The 6,289-nt window shown below is 40.8% G+C and overlaps 1 long non-coding RNA gene across 1 annotated transcript; it reads left to right on the top strand.

The window, feature by feature from the left end:
- The first annotated feature begins 3,886 nt into the window (after positions 1 to 3,886).
- On the top strand, positions 3,887 to 4,473 carry LOC124878767. The gene is made up of 2 exons (XR_007040852.1): positions 3,887 to 4,019; positions 4,123 to 4,473. It is a non-coding gene; the product is annotated as an uncharacterized LOC124878767 (long non-coding RNA).
- Positions 4,474 to 6,289: the final 1,816 nt, after the last annotated feature.

The following is a 6,289-nucleotide window of genomic DNA, read 5'->3' as shown; positions in this document are numbered from 1 at the left end:
AGAAATTGTAAAGAGAAACAAATAGTAATAAAATTAAACAAATAACCAATAAGGTGATGCAGTGATATCACATGTTGCTATGTTTGTTCATGTTAGAAATCAATGACATTTGGACAATTTATTATTAATGTGTTAATTAGCCATCACAATGGCTGATTGAATGGAGGGAAGGACTACTAAGAAGGTGGCAAAAAACAGATGTGGACTCACAAGATGTTGAACGAATGGACAGATCGTGGGGTGATGATGTCACATCAGGAGTCATCAACTCAGCTGACAACAAAGACAAATAGTAGCTGTGGCGCTATTTAGCAACCCCTCTAAGTCCCACATAAGATAAGATGAACTTTATTGATCTCACAATGAAGAAATTAACTAGTTACAGCAGTAACAAGTTACACACCAGTAGGGTGCAGAAAGAAAAATGTGCATTCAAAGAATAACAAGGTAAATGTGCAAAAGCATTTAGTAAAAATAAAATAACTTATACACAGTAAGTGCACACATACCTTTAAGCACCACTAATAGAACTAAGGCATAGTACAGCCCATTGAAGCGCGAACAGAGCGAGCTGTGTAGTAACCAGCAGAACTACTGTTAGCTTTAGCATTAGCAGGGCACATTTATAAGGACTGTGCGGACATGTCTTTTGGCGGGTTAGTAATAGGAGAGCAAGGGACAACGCTGATAAAACGAAGCAAGCTCACATTCCTGGACCATCAGTGTTTTAACCTCTCACTGAAATAAAGTTTGTCACACTTCAAAATGTGTTCATGGGACTTTTAGCAGCCTTTGACTGGAAGATCTCAGATTGTGAGAAGAGATGTAGGGCTGCAAAAGGTCCAGAAGAGATATAGGCCAGGGCTTGACCACACATGGCTGTAAAAGTGAAGACTAAAATTTTTAAAGGAATTCAAAAATGTACCGGTAGCCAATGTAAAGAGATTAAAATTGGAGTAATGTGCATTTTGTTTGTGTGTTGGTTAAAAGCCTTGAAGCAGCATTCTGAACTGACTGAAGACAGTGGAGATATTTCTAATTCCAGTACATAAAAAGAGCTCTTGCAATAATCAAGATGAGATTAAATAAAAGTACGAATAATCATCTCTAATTCAGCATTTGACACCAGAGTTCAAAGGTTAGAAATAATTCTTAGCTGAAAAAAACAGTTTCTAAATAATTAACAAGAATGACCTGGCAGAGGTCATTTTATGGACTCACAAGATGGTGATGAACCAAATATAAACATTTGATGTTCCTGGCAATAGCATTAGCAGTTAGCGATTTTAGCTAACAAAGGAAAGCTTATAGCTTATTAACAACTCCTTCAAGTCACACATGTACGTTTAACTACCATTAATGTACATAATAATGTGCGTATGAACACTGACAATGCGTTATAGTTGTTGTTTAATCGTCGTTTAAAACACTCATTGAAGTAAAGATTGTCATAACTTTAATACACTATTAAAGTCTCAATAGCATTAGCTCAACAGGTAGTCTGCTAGAACTCTAAAAGTTTACTTTTGGAAACACAAACAAAGGCAAACACCATGGAATAAACAATATTCAGTTTGTTTTATCCTAAGCAAATTTTCTCTGCCCAGACACAACCTCTTTTGTGAACTGTCCTGATGAACAGGAGTGAAGAAGGTCTAAAGTGTGTTAAGTTGCATGGCAAAGGCGGCAGTTTGGTCATGGCAAGGTTTCTATGCACAAAGGGAAGGATGTCAGGGTTACAGTTAGGCTGAGGGGTTAGTGTTATATAGATGCATATGTGCAGACAGAAAAAGATCAGAGGGTAGTAGAGGCTCAGGATGGCGCCTCTAGCCAGATTCTTGTCAGGACGCTTGAGTTAAAGAAAATCAGTATGACAAAATGTTCATAATTTATATTTTAAGAATAGCGTGGACACAAAACTATTTTCAATTCCTGGTGAAAAATCACCAGGAATCATCTGGAACATTGTGGTTCAGCACGGTTTTGTCTGCATTGAATATGTCTCAGCTATGAGTACATGTATAGATCGAGAAGAAATGTGGAGGCCAGCCATTATTTGACCAGCCATCCATAAAGAGACAAGGCTTTCAAAGAGTTGGGAAGTGTTGGCCCAAGTGTCTCAATACACGTCTTCAAATAAGCTGCAAAGTAAAGAGCTCTGAAGACAGACTGCATGTTGAGAGCTTTGGTACTGCAATCTGATCTCATGAGATGGTGTCAGTTTGAGGAAAAATGGCAGAAGATATCTGCTTTAATACCATCTCTGGCAGTTTCTGATGGAAATGTTTGCCCTTTGACCCAGTTTGGTGAACTCCCCTTAATTGTGAAACATTCCTCTGATTTTGTGCAGGCAAAGCTTTTTTAGTTTTTGTCTTAAATCAAATCAATCAAACATGTCATATCTTTATATCTTTCTGCTTTTAAAATTAAGTATTTTTGTCATTATTTTTGTTGCAGCTTTCAAAGCAAAAATCATAATTTATTTATTTCACTGTGACTTACTCATCACTGATGTTGTACATCAGCTCACACAGCCGTCATCAGAGCATGCTCACTGTATCCGCAGGCTTTTAGCTAAATGCTAACGAAGTGTTCAGTTCTAAGGAACCAGATCATAATGTCCTCAGCACTCCTGAGAGGCAGGGGATTTAAAACCAGAGCATCAAGTTCAGCACCTCTGCTCTGATGACCAATTAAAGCAGGTTTGAAAGCCTCTGCGGGCTCCTCGGGTGGTTCCTGTGTCATGGAGACCAGTTCCCGTGCAGTGGGATGCCCACTCCCACAGGAGCTGTAACCAGACACCTGCTTTTGTTCAGTGCCAGGCTCTCCAGGTAGATGAAAGAAGAGACAAGGGTGGGGAGGCAGAGGAGGGGCAGGTGCGTCACAGACCTCACAGCCGGCTGGGCGATAAGAGGCAGGAGAAAGAGGAGAAAAGTTATTTGCCTGTGAATCGAAGAGTTTTCCGGCCACAGCTACAGTGAGACAGAGCCTGGACGAAGACAGAGAGGAGAGGGAGGGCTGCAGCTTTCTAACGCAGCCCATCACCTGGACGCTCTGGAGATAAAACACTCATTCATCAGAGCCTCTGGCAGCCACACAGCAGGAGGAGATGAAGTCTGGAAAAAGATCTTTTGTAGGTAGGTGCCCCTTTAATTCCAGAAGTATCTCCAAGCAGCACAGAGAGGACAGTGAACCTTAACACATGCAACTTTTACAGCTTAGTCATCAGAACACTGTCCTATCTGACTGTGGCTGCTTCACTATTTCTCATGTTTGTTTGACATCAGGAGTTCAAAGATTCCTTAAATGTTTGATTCATTTTAACACAGAGTCCTCAGAGCTTCTCATCATATTTCAGATGTTTGAGGATTACATCCTCTGATTGGCCTTAGCAGGGTAACTGGAGCCGATGATTCAGTCCGAGACCAAAGGAAAAGGAAAAACACATTTTACCAAAGTACCTGAGATAAACAACACACAAGTTAAGCAGCCTTCATACAAAGGTTAAATTCTGCATGGAAACGAAACCCATCAGGTTTTTGGCATTATAAATGAAAAAGAGGCATTAAATCAAGATTTAGTTGATCAGATTTATACAATCAGAAAATTACAGTAAGTGATATTATTTTCAGTCATAATTTAAAGAAGTCAGAAGTTTCAGAAAAATCTCAGGTTTTCAAGGAGTTTGTTCCAGAGTTGAGGACCAAATCCAACACTTACTCCTCTTGTTCTGGTCATGGGATCCCTGAGTGAGCAGTTCTCTGATGACCTGAGAGGTCTAGGTGGTTCAGACCTGACAGTAACAGTAGGACCATTCAGTGCTGGGGTATAAAGAGTGGTGTCGTATTTACCATTGTCCTGGTGTTGGTCAGGACTTTGCTTGCAGCACGAGTTGATGTTTTTTGCCTCATTGAGTCCAGCTGAACGCAGATCTTTAACCCTGTTGATATTTTTGGTACCAGAAGCAATAAAATTCCAACCCATCTTCTCACAGTCTTGTGGTGACACAGAGATATAAGGTGAGCTAGAGGCAGCAGTAGATATTGAGTAAAAGTGACATGGGAACAAAGCCTTGTGAAACCCTGGGCTGATCTCTCAGGGAGTTGCTGTCCTCTCTCCTAGAATATAATTACTCCTGTGGGCCTAATCCAGAGGAGCAGCATGAAGAAGAAGAGGAGGATGGAGATAAAGAAATAGCTGCCATGAACAGAGCTGGAAAACTGAAAGGCGAACAGAATCTCTGAGGGGATTTTTGAGGGATTTTTACTAGAAAAGTTTCATGATGTGTTGAGGAGAGAGAGTGAAGCTGTGTAATACATGCTGAATTTGTTCTGTAATAATCTCCACCTTCGCTATCACCTCTAACCAGCTTGTGCAACAGAAGAAAAAAAACACTTTCGGTTTTACAAGAACAGACCATATTCTTGTTTTGTACTTCGCAACTTCTTGAATAAAAAACCACAAAGACGTCAACTTGGTTGTGGCTTTTAACGAAAGTCTGGCTTTTTATTTATAATCAAGACAATAAATAAACTGCTTCTGACAGAACATCTCACCATGAAACTGAATAATTTGTTCCTCTGCAGATGGTAATCAACAGGGTTCAAACTTGCCACTCACGATAGATCTTCAAATACAAATTCTCCTCTAAAACTTTTGATTTCTCAAAGGAAATGAAATGTAATCATGATGGTGGTCAAATCTGCTCCACTTCGTCCTCAACCAGTAAATATAACAGTGGTGCCCGCACACAGGCCATCATCTGTGCAGGCAGAAGATTAAAAACTGCTGCTCCATATTTTCCAGCTCTTTATAAAGTAAATGAAATGCCTTAGAGCAAAAAACCACCCAGACTGAATACTGAACCTGCAGAGAAATCAGATTGTCACAAAAGTCAGCTTATTGTAACTCCTGAGTGGCGTCAGTTTCCAGCTCCTATTTCAACAGTTCACTTAAATCCATTGAAGTTCATGTTGGGTTTGACTGGGAAGGCTGGGCACAAACTGGGACAAATTAGTTGACACACTAGCTGTTATATGGGAGCTCAGCTGGGGCATTTGATCCTAACTTCGTGAGATACGAGAGCTTCTTCCAGGTTTCAGTTTACTTATTGTTTCTGTTAGTTTATTACCAAGGAAACCAAGTGCAGAAACAGGAACTGAGAACTGTACATAAAGTCACCAGAAGCCTGACAGACATTCAGCTGCAGTGACTGAAAGAGAGACTGAAAGGGTTCCTCTGGCTGTTTTTAGACGCTTCTATCAAACTGAAAGTTTTCGCCCACAGCTTTTTTTAATTGACCAAAAATTTTATTTCAGACCAGAGTCCAGCCCCTGATCCAGAACCCCCTTCAACAGCCTGTTGAATGTCCTAATATCATGGTTGTTGATTAAGGAAGGACCCAAACACAGAAATAAACTGCGGAAAAAATACTTTAATAAAAGTAAAAACGTACCTGAGGTATGGCACGAAGAGAACGGGACATGGAGCACGGGTGGGGGAAAAAGGCAGATGAATGGAGTGACAGACATCCAGGAAGAAGAACAGAAGAATCCAGCAGTAAACAGAGAGAAGTAAGCACCTTATATACTGAGGGAGGTGTGGAGAAAGGCATAGAGTGCAGGTGAGAGGCAATCAGGTGATAATGTGGAACAATAGAGGCAGGAGGACGGCAGAGGAGCTGACGGAGGAAGACTAATAAACAGAGAGGAGCTAAATAGAGGAGCAAAGAAACCCAGGGAAAAATCTTACAGAAATAGTTCTAAATGAACAAAGAACACAATAGGCAAATAAAAAATTACAGCAACTAGAGAACAGAGACATGAAAGAAACCCAGAACTCAACTTACGTCAGAAGACATAACTCTCAACATCGGTTTTCTGTCTGACCTTAGCAGTGGAGGAACTTTGGTCCACTGTTCTTTCCAAATGTTGTTTTAATTCATTGAGGTTTCTGCTTACTGAAGGTCCCACCACTACATTTCTATCAGCTTTAGGTCTGGACTTTGACTGGGCCATTGCAGCACCTCGATTCTTTTTTTTGTTCAGCCATTATGTTGTAGACCCGCTGCTGTGTTTGGGATCCTTGTTCTGACCCAGGACCAAGCTTTAGCTGTTGGATAAATGGACTCACATACTTTGGTTGACAGAAGAGTTTATGGTCCACTCAGTGACTGCAAGGTGCCCAGGTCCTGTATCTGCAAAACAAGCCCTCATCATCGGCCCTCCACTGCCGTGCTTTACAGTTGATATGAGGTGTTTGTGCTGATCTGGTGTTTTTGGAGTTTCTC

The sequence above is a fragment of the Girardinichthys multiradiatus genome, chromosome 13 (assembly GCF_021462225.1).
Source record: "Girardinichthys multiradiatus isolate DD_20200921_A chromosome 13, DD_fGirMul_XY1, whole genome shotgun sequence".
Lineage (NCBI taxonomy): Eukaryota > Metazoa > Chordata > Actinopteri > Cyprinodontiformes > Goodeidae > Girardinichthys > Girardinichthys multiradiatus.
Note: the sequence above shows the minus strand (reverse complement) of the source record. Positions and strands in the feature narration are given on the sequence as shown.